Raw genomic sequence first — 11,576 nt, 5'->3', positions numbered from 1 at the left:
CTTATTAGTTCCAAGAGTTTATCTGTATAATCTCTTGAATTTTCTATTAAAAGTTGGTCCTCCATACACCTGAAACTAACACAACATTGTAAATCAAGTACATTTCAATTAAAATTGTTTTTAAGTTGGCCCTCCATATCTGCAAGTTCTGTACCCACATATTTAACCAACGACAGATTGAAAATACTTGAAAAGAATTTTCCAGAAAGTTCCGAAGAGCAAAACATGAGTTTACCAGGAACTGGCAACTACTTACATAGGAATTATATTGATACTTAGAACTATTTAGGGCTTCCCTGGTGGTTCAGACTGTAAAGAATCTGCCTGCAATTCAGGAGACCTGGGTTTAGTCCCTGGGTCAGGAAGATCCCCTGAAGAAGGGAATGGCTACCCACTCCAGTATTCTTGCCTGGAGAATTTCATGAACACAGGAGCCTGATGGGCTCCCGTCCATGGGGTGGCAAAGAGTCAGACAGGACTGAATGACTAACACTTTCACTACAACTAGAGCCACCGAGGAAGCCCATTTACATAGTATATACATAGTAATAGGCATTGTAAGTAGTCTAAAGGTGCTTTAACATATGTAAGGAAGGATATAGATTATATGCAAATATTATGCCATTTTATTTAAGGACATCCCTAGAGTTTTATATGGGGGCACCTGGAACCAATCCCTAGTGGACACTGAGGGACAAATATAAATAGTTTCCATCAAGCAACACCAGGGACATGAAAAAGAGTTTAACTGACTTGATGGTGACAGCATCACAATCTTGAAAGATTAAGAACAGGCAGGAAATTTGGGTGGCAGTAGTAGAGCCTAATCAGTAACATGGTGATAGAACCAACAAGGAAGAGCTGGAATTCTGAACAAGGACACAAGCTAGCGCTGGACCCACAGATGGGGCCTGAAACACAGAGCTGGGGCGGTGGAGGGGAAGGCAGCCTAGGGTCAGGAGTAATTCGGGCGGCAGAGGCACCTCCACTCCCACGGAAGTCATTCAACGAGATGGGTTTGAACAAAAACTAGACTTTGTCCAATTTGAAGAAAAATGGGGACAAAGTGGCTCTGTTTTGATTGAGACACTGAATGCAGGTAGGCAATACCATTTCAGTGCAGGAAAAAAAAAAATAATACAGTGAAAGAGAAAAGACCTGTTTCCTCACCAGCAGTGGACTCCTGGAAGCCAATTTAGACTGAAACTTTTTGACTTCTCATAAACACTAAAAAAGGAGGTAATTTTGTGGAGTTATATTGTCTCTCTAAGGACGGTAGTTAATAAACCGTTCTTTTTATAAATTCCCATCACCCACTTCTGGGTTCTTCGGTGTTTTTTTAATTTTCATCACAAGACTCAAACTTTTAGAGTGTGACCCCTCTGAGTTCTAGGCATCTATATAAGGGGGCCCTTGGGTCACATTACAATAGTACGGAAATAACTCTATAACCTGGAATAGCATGCTTAGTCTTTTGTGTTTGAAGGTCTAAGAGAGGAAATGAGGAGGAATAGGTAGCAAGGTGACAGGTCCATAGGGTGACAGACGGTTGAATTCGTCCAGCTTGCATTCTGAATCTTGGAAAAGCCTGCGTGCCCACCCTGACCAGAGAAGAAGCCAGACGCTGAATGCGGTCTAGTTTCCCAGGGCACCGTCATCCGGCATCAGCCTGCCACCTGGTGGTCATAACAATCGATGCAACACGTTACTGGTGTCTCCACAGGATCCAAACAGTATAACCTCATCTTTTTCTGTGCCTAGGAAGAAATGCTTCCTGAGTCAAACCAAGGAGGAGAGAGAAGTAAACATTCTTGTAACAATATGACAATGACAAAATAATTACTGATAAAAACTCTTAGAAGAAAAAAATTCTTAGAAGATAAGAAATATAATTCTTACATTTGTTCTATAATTAGGAGTCTACCTAAGATAAGCGTTTTAATGTCACCTGCTTCAACATTTAGTGAAACAGACCATCAACAGCCTCTGCTTACACCACAGTTAGTCACGTGAAATGTGAGGAAGCACAGGAGGACGAGACCACAGGGATTTTAAGATTTCCACCCAGATGGTGGATAACCTTGTATTCGTCACTATAGACAACACAATGGACAAAAGAATTTCAATTTCCCTAACTGAAAATTGGAGGTGACCTCAACTCAGTGCCAAAAATACCTTCCACTTGAACTCCTGCAGAAGACTCTCCAAGATCCAAAAGTAGGACGACGTCACTTAGTCTATGCAGTTTCCATAGTACTGAGAACTTCGCTGTGAAAAGAGGTTTCCATGGGTTCACACCACAATTCTCGGTGCAGACTTGAGCGATCTCCCAACATCGGGTATCTCCAGAAGCAGCCAGCCACCAGGCAGACCCTGCAGTAGTGTTGAGTAACAATATCGGGCCCAGACTTTAAATCTGAAGTCCCATACATCAGGGATCCCCAACCTGGGGATCTAATACCTGATGGTCTGGGGTAGAGCTGATGTAATAATAATGTGAGTAAAGTACACAATAAATGTAGCATTTACATCACCCCAAAGCCACCCTCCCATCTCATCTGTGGGAAACTGTCTTCCCTGAAACTGGTTCCTAGTGCCAAAAAGGTGGGGGACCGCTGTTGTACAGCAAAGCCATCTATCACAGGGACCTCTCATGGCCAATTAACAGCTTCACCTCTAGCATATACGCAGTCAAAAGGCATCACCAATTCAAAACTCCACGACATGGACTTCCCTGGTGGTCTAGTGGTTAAGAATCCACTTACCAGTGCAGGGGACATGGGTTCGATCCCTTGTCTGGGAGGATTCCACATGCCGTGGGGAAACTGGGCCTGTGCACCACAGCTGCTGAGCCTGCATTCTAGAGCTTGTGTTCTGCAAGGAGAGAAGCCACCACAGTGAGTAGTCTGAGCACTGCAGCTAGAGATTAGCCCCTGCGCACTAGAGAAAAGCCCACACAGCAGCAAAGACCCAGGACAACCCAAAACAAATAAATAAATTATACAGAAAAACTGAGAGATCCCTTCTGTGTAGGATTGGGTCTGAACTGCACCACCAGCAGTTCTGCCTAGACTGAAGGACAGTTTCCATACAAATACTAGACATCTCGATGAAAATCCACTAACCCCAAAAATATATATGACATGGGAACTTTGGTGATACCAATATATGTTATATTTTAGGCTCTTCACTAAAGGAAATCCTTAATTTTTTAAAGTAGTTTGTTGCTTCCAAACAGATAAGATGTATATTTTTAAAAAAACTCAAGAAGTTTGCTTCTTGGGCTTCCCTGATGGCCCAGTGGTTGAGAATCTGCATGCCAATGCAGGGGGACACGAGTTTGATACCTGCTCTGGAAAGACGGCAGATGCCATTGAACAATTAAACCCATGCATCATGACTGAAGTCCATGCACCTAGAGCCCGTGTTCCACAACGAGAAGCCACCGCAATGAGAAGCTCACGCACAGCAACTAGAGAAAGCCCACATGCAGCAACAAAGACTGAGCACAGACAAAAATAAATAATTAAATCTTTTAAAAAAAGAGTTCCGCTTAATAACTCAATTTTCAATCTGTCTATGCATCAGTCCATAGATTACCAACAACACCGACAATACTTTCCACATTACCATTTAAAACGCAGAAACCAAAGAGTAATAAACTATATAGTAGTAGAGCCTTCATTTAGAAAAAACTATTTGTCAAGAGAAATTATTGCTTCAAGGAACAGGAACTATCATGGCCAAGATATCAACTGTAAACGAGAAAGTAACATGCTCTGACAGAACCCCCCTTGAACTGATGGTAAATCAGACATTTCCTTAGTGCTGTCATTATTCCTGAAGAGAGTTACAACACAGCTTCTCCAAAATGTATATTTAGCTTAAAGCAATTCTAGAAAGTTATATTTTCAACACCTTTTTTAATGTGCACTAAAAGTCTATTGAAAAGACTTAACTCCACATTGGCCAGAGGTTTTTTAACCCTATCAGTTAATGTGAAATCAGACAAATTTACAAAAAAAGAGAAACAAATTTATCATCCGAAATGTGTGAGGAATTCCGAAAGAACATCATGCCTGTCTATCCCTTGTAGGCAATATATTTTAAAATACTAAATTGAACTGTCCATAATATAAAATAGAGTATAATCTAGGCACAATGGTAAAGAATCCACCTGCCAGCACAGGAGATGCAAGAGACCCAGGTGTGATCCCTGGATCGGGAAGATCCCCTGGAGTAGGAAATGGCAACCCGCTCGAGTATTCTTGCCTGGGAAATTCCATGGAAGGAGGAGCCTGGCGGGCCTCATACACCACTGAGCAACTAAGCACAGTAGTATTTTAAGGTCTTTCCATCCAATAGGTTCTTACTTGTATGTTCTCTTTCAAACATGAAGATGATACTAAACTTCTGTCAAAAAGCACGTACTTCACACATCATGAATCTGTCAGAATGTGAAAATTCTACAAAATAAATGGCCTGGTTTCTTTAACAGATAAATGGCATGGCAAAGGGAACAGCAAGGTATAAAGCTATTACAGATTAAAAGAGACTTGGAATGCTCAACCTCCTATGTCATTAAAGAGCTGCAAATCTGGATGAGACAGCACTACACACCTGTTAGAATGGCTAAACTCCAGGACCCTCTAGACACCACCAGACGCTGGGAAGGATGTGAAACCACTGGAGCTCTTGTTTAGTGCTGGTGAGGATGCAGAATGCCACAGCCATTTTAGAGGTTCTTCCGTTGTTCAGTGCTTTCTTACAAAACTTAATCACATCTTACCATGTGATCCAACAGTCATGCTCTGAGTTATTTACCCAAATGAGTGGATAACTTAAGTCCACACAAAAACCTGCATGCAATAATATATAGCAGCTTTATTCATAATTACCAAAACTTGGAAGCAAGAGGTCCAAGATGTCCCTCAATAGGTAAATGGATAAACAAAGCCATACAATGCAACGGTACTCACCAGTACAAAGAAATCCATTATCAAGTCATAAAAAGACATGAAGGAACCTTAAATGTGTGAATGCTTATTCCTAAGTGAAAGTAGCCAGGATGAAGAGGCTGCATACTATATGATTCCAACTATATGAAAAAGGAAAAATTCTAGAAACAATAAAAAGACCATTGGTTACCAAGACTTGGGAGAGAGGAGGGAGGAAGAGATGTATAGAGCACAAGGGATTTTTAGGGCAGAGAAATTATTCTACATGATACTGTAATGATGGATATATGACATTATACATTTGGCAAAACCCATAGACCTGCACTGTAGTAAAAGTGAACCCTAAGGTAGACTATGAACTTTGCTAAGTCACTTCAGTCGTGTCCGACTCTGTGCAAACCCATAGACAGCAGCCCACCAGGCTTCCCTGTCCCTGGGATTCTCCAGGCAAGAACACTGGAGTGGATTGCCATTTCCTTCTTCAATGCATGAAAATGAAAAGTGAAAATGAAGTCGCTCGGTCATGTCCGACTCCTAGCGACCCCATGGACTGCAGCCCACCAGGACCCTCTGTCCATGGGATTTTCCAGGCAAGAGTACTGGAGTGGGATGCCATTGCCTTCTCTGACTATGAACTTTAGTTAATACTAATACATCATTATTGGCTCATCAATTATAACAAATGTACCACATCAGTGCACCAGTGCAAGATGTTAGTAATAAGGGAAACTGGGCATGAGGGGAGGAAGTAAGGGAACTGTCTATGAATTCTGTTCAATTTTTCTGTAAACCTAAAAAAAGCTCTAAGAAATAAAATCTATTAACTTTTTTAATAAGAGAAACAACCAATTTTTATTTTTTAAGTTAATTAAATTTAATTTTTTAATTAAGTATAGTTAATTTACAATACGGTGTTAGTTTCAGGTATACAACATACTGATTCAATTTTTTTGTAAATGTGTTTCATTATAGGTTATCACAAAACATTGGGTATAATTCCCTGTGCTACAAACAGTAAATCTTTGATGCTTATCTATTTTATGTATAGTAGCTTGTATCTATTAATCTCATCCTAATTTGTGCCTCCCCATCTCTCCATTCTAATCCTATTTGGTAGCTATAAGTTTGTTGGTAAAGCTGAAACTCCAGTACTTTGGCCACCTCATGCGAAGAGTTGACTCATTGGAAAAGACTCTGATGCTGGGAGGGATTGGGGGCAGGAGAAGGGGACGACAGAGGATGAGATGGCTGGATGGCATCACTGACTCGATGGACATGAGTTTGAGTGAACTCCGAGAGTTGGTGATGGACAGGGAGGCCTGGCGTGCTGTGATTCACGGGGTCACAAAGAGTCGGACACGACTCAGCGACTGAACTGAACTGGTTTGTTCTTTATGTCTGTGAGTCTGTTTCTGTTTTGTCTATAGATTCATTTGTGTTATTTTTAATATTATTATTAAATAATATTTTGTATCATTTTTATATTGCACATATTATTCATATCATACAGTATTTGTCTTTCTCTGACTTATTTCACTAAGCATAATGTTATCTGGGTTCATCCATGTTGCCGCAAATGGAAACATTTCATTCCTTCTTTTGGCTGAATAATATTCCATTTTATATATATTAAATGTTGATGGGCACTTGGGTTGCTTCCATGTCTTGGCTATTACAAATAGTGCTGCTCTGAACTCTGGGGCATATGTATCTTTTCTAAATAGATTTTTTGTTTTCCAGATATATACCCAGGACTGGAAATGCTGGATCATATGGTAGCTCTATTTTTAGCTTTTTAAGGAAATTCCATACTGTTTTCCATACTGTCTCCACAAATTACATTCCCACCAACAGTGTACAAGTATTCCCTTTTCTCCACACCCTCTCCAGCATTTATTATTTGTAGACTATTTTTTGTTGGCTGCACTGCATGGCTTGCAGGATCTTAATTCCCCAACCAAGGATTGTACTCGGGCCTTCAGTAGTGAAAACTTGGAGACCTAACCCCTGGACCACCAGGGAAGTTCCATTTTATTTACAGACTTTATTAAAATTAATTTTTATTGGAGTATAGTTGATTTTAAATGTGTTAATTTCTGCTGTATAGCAAAGTGAATAGTTATATATATACATATATCCCCTTTTTTTTAGATTCTATTCCCATGTAGGTCATTACAGTGTTGAGTAGAGTTCCTTGTGCTAGACAGTAGGTTTTATTAGTTAACTATTTTACATATAATAGTGTGTGTATGTTAGTCCCAGTCTCCCAATTTACCCCTCCCCCCACATCCCCGCCTTGGTAACTATAAGCTTGTTTCCTACATCTGTGACTCTATTTCTGATTGCAAATAGGCTCATTTGTATCATTATTTTTAGATTTCACATATAAGCGATACCATAAGATAAACTTCTTTGTTTGACTTACTTCACTCAGTATGACAATCTTCAGGTCCATCTATGTTTCTGAAACAACATGGCATTGTTTCTTTTTTTTTTCCAATTTTCAAAAAAAATTTAGCGTGGCTTACTGGATGTTAGTTCCCAACCAGGGATTGAACTTGGGCCCAAGGCTCTGAAATCACAGAGTCCTAACCACTGGACCACCAGAGAAGTCTTATCGTATTTGTAGATTTTTTGATGATAGCCATACTAATTAGTGTGAGGTGACTGATACTTCACTGTGGTTTTGATTTGCATTTCTCTAATAACTAATAATAATGAGCATATTTTAACGTGTGTAATAGCCATCTCTATGTCTTCTTTGGGGAAAATGTGTATTTAGATCTTCTGCCGATTGTTCTGATCGAGTTCTATTTTGATACTGAGTTGTATGAGTTCATTTATATTCTGGATCTTAACCCATTGTCTATTGTGTCGTCTGCAAATACTTTCCCCTGTTCCGTAGGTTATTTCATTTTGCTGATGGTTTCCTTTGCTACAAAAAGCCTTTTAACTTTGATTAGGTCCCATTTGTTTGTCTTTCCTTTCCTTTTTTTTTTTTTCCGCCTTGGGAAACTCATTCAAAAAAATATTGCTACAATTTATGTCAAAGAGTATTCTGCCCAAGTTCTTTTCTAGGAATTTAATGGTGTCATGTCTTACATTTAGGTCTTTAAACAAGTTTGTGTTCATTTTCGTGTATGGTATGAGGTTGTGTTCTAATTTTATTGATTTCCATGTAGCTGTCCAGCTTTCCCAGTACCACTAATTAAAGAGGCTGTCTTTTCTCCATTGTATATTCTTGCCTCCTTTATCATAGATTAATTGACCATAGGTGTGTGGGTTTATTTCTGGGCTCTCTATTCCATTCCACTGATCTATGGATAAAACCAATTTTAACTGAACTTAATGGTAACCCACTCCAGTATTCTTGCCTGGAAAATCCCATGGACGGAGAAGCCTGGTAGGCTACAGTCCATGGGGTCGCAAAGAGTCGAACACGACTGAGCGACTTCACTGTATCACTGTATTCAGTAAAAAGACATCTTTGAGACAACTGGGAGAATTTTAATATGAATAAGTATTAGATGATATTATTATTAGAATATTATGCTTTGGGGCTTCCCAGGTGGCCCTAGTGGTAAAGAACCCGCCTGCCAATGCAGGAGACATAAGAGATGCAGGTTCAACCCCTGATTCAGAAAGATCCCCTGGAGGAGAGTATAGCAACCCACTCTAGTATTCTTGCTGGAGAATCCCAAGGACAGAGGAACCTGGCAGGCTACAGTCCATAAGGTTGCAAAGAGTCAGACATGACTGAAGCGACTTAGCATGCGTGCATTGTAATTTTAGTGTAATAATGGCACAATCATTTTTAATCTTTTACCTGAAATGTAGGAAATTATTTCTGATAATTGGTTTTAAATAGTCTGGTGATGGTTATGGAGTAATGGGGGACAGGAAGACACGTTAGTTGAATGGGAGATAGATGAAACAAACTTGGGAAAATATTGATAATCATCAGAATCAAATTACTTGTCAATAGTAGTTTATTGGGAGAGGGCGATGGCACTCCACTCCAGTACTCTTGCCTGGAAAATCCCTGAGGAGCCTGGTAGGCTGCCGTCTATGGGGTCACACAGAGTCGGACATGACTGAAGCGACTTAGCAGCAGCAGCAGCAGTAGTTTATTATTCTGTTCTTTCCACATTCATGCATTTTGAAATTTTTCATAATGGAAAGTTTTGGCTAAGGCACATATTTTTTGTTTCCCTCACGTTGTCATTCAGTCGCTAAGTCATGACCAACTCCTTGCGACCCCGTGGACTGAAGCACGCCAGCTTCCCATGTCCTTCACTGTCTCCTAGAGTTCTGAGTCAGTGATACTATCTAACCATCTCATCCTCTGCCTCCACCTTCTCCTTCTGCCTTCAACCTTTCCCAGCATGACTAAAGGGCATAACAAAGCAGATTAGAACACAGGCTGGGTTTTCACTTAGGACCACCTACTGCGCAGCAATAGGAGGGGGACTGTGGGGGGATGACTGGGTCTTAGGTAGTAGCTGGACTTTCTTTTCTAGTTTAACGTGTTGACAGTCTAATCCAAAAGTAAAGTAATTTTCCTTAACCTGCATCATAGCAGTCAGTGTATACATTCCCTTGCCTAAGCAATCAGAAAAAAGCCAACAGTGACTCTTAGGCACAACTGAAGCTATCATTGAAAGTCCCTTCCAAGCTTCACAGAGGTAGGATCGCATTCATTTCTTTAAATCTGCATCAAAACATTTAACTAACTCAAGCCTAAGTAGGGGCTTCCCTGGTGGCTCAGTGGTAAAGAAGTGCCTGCCTCAGATCAAAGTCCTCCCCATGGCCCCACCTTGTAGTCCCAATAAAAGACAGAGTCTTCCTTACCAGTTCACTCGTGCTCTTCTCCAAGAAAACGGATGCGTGGGGTCCACCTCTGTTGACATCACTGTGGCTAAGCTGTCAGCTTGGCTACATGAGAGACAGTAGTGTGACAATCCATCAGTAGACTACTGAGATTTTTTTTCCCGAATAAACACAAATTAATGAAAAAGATAATGCAAGTTTTAACAGATTAAATACCTTTTCTCCAGTTCTCTCAAAATACTTTAGGAATTTTTCTTTGTAAAACTCTATGAAGAACCAATTCTTCACTCCTTTACACAATTTTGTTATTTTATAGACACATCTTGTATGTTAAATGCTACCACATAGCATTATTAACTCTATGTCTTGTTGTTGGTTTTTATTTGAGTTGAAGGGGTTAATCAGTCATGAAAACTCTGAGTTTCGGTTTTGCCTTAGCTGTTGTTATTGTTTGAATTTTTGTTCTTTGGTGCTTGTTTGTTTAAACAAAAAGAGGTCTAATGATAGAGACTGGAATCATTTCATCAATTGATGTAACCAGTTCTGATGAATTTTTTTTAATAGAAAGGATAAAATTTAAGATTCTGATTTACTAGCATTATAGCTAGTGATTTGTAAGATTGTGATTTTTATTTCTGAGATACTCACTTTGAAAGATAATCTCAACATAACTGCATTTTTCTTTTTACTTAAATTACTGGTACAGAAAACAAGTATAAATGTGTCCTATTTAAAAAAATAGCTAAATTTGTAAGTCTACTTCTTTCATGAATACTGGGAATTGCTGATTTTTTAAATTGATTTTTAATTGGAGGATAATTGCTTTACAATGTTGTATTGACTTCTGCCATAGAACATATCAGCCGTAAGTATGCATATACCACCCCCATATCACCCCTCCAGGTCGTCACAGAACTCTGAGCTGAGCTCCCTGTGTTAAACAGTAAGTTCCCACCAGCTGTCTACTTTACATATGGTAATAAATGTCTTAATGTACAAATTCAGAAAGCTTAACAAATTGGAAACAAGATAAATAATGAATCCACACTTAGATGCATAATAGTGAACCAAAAGAGAACAGAGTCAAAAACAAGTTACTAAAAGCAACTAGAAGGAAAAGACAGATTAACTAAAAAGGGATTTCATTGAGTCAGACAACAGACTAATTAATGACCAGAAAAAAAAGGAAAAATGTGGTCAATTTCCTAAGAGGAAATATTCATCAATTTTTTACTTGTAAAACATCAAACTATAATTCAACAGTAAAGAAGACAGAGGTTAAAAAAATACCTAAAAAATGAAAATTCAGCTATTCATCTACAAAAAGGTTAATCATAGCCCTTTTTTAAAAAAAAGTAGCAAACTCACATGTCATCTTAAATATAACTGAATTTATATAAACTTTTATATAAGTTTACATAAGGAAAAATAAGGTGCTATTGTGTTCATTGGTAGGTTATAGGGATACCTAGAGCCGGACATCCTGGAATCTGAAGTCAGGTGGACCTTAGGAAGCATCAGTATGAACAAAACTAATGCAGGTGATAGAATTCCAGTTGAGCTATTTCAAATTCTAAAAGATGATGCTGTGAAAGTGCTGCACTCAATATGCCAGCAAATTTGGAAAACTCAGCAGTGGCCACAGGACTGGAAAAGGTCAGTTTTCATTCCAATCCCAAAGAAAGGCAATGCCAAAGAATGCTCAAACTACTGCACAATTGTACTCATCTTACATGCTAGCAAACTAATGCTTAAAATTCTCCAAGCCAGGCTACTGCAAGATGTGAA

The sequence above is a fragment of the Oryx dammah genome, unplaced genomic scaffold (genome assembly GCF_014754425.2).
Source record: "Oryx dammah isolate SB20612 unplaced genomic scaffold, SCBI_Odam_1.1 HiC_scaffold_4, whole genome shotgun sequence".
In the NCBI taxonomy this organism is placed as follows: domain Eukaryota; kingdom Metazoa; phylum Chordata; class Mammalia; order Artiodactyla; family Bovidae; genus Oryx; species Oryx dammah.
Note: the sequence above shows the minus strand (reverse complement) of the source record.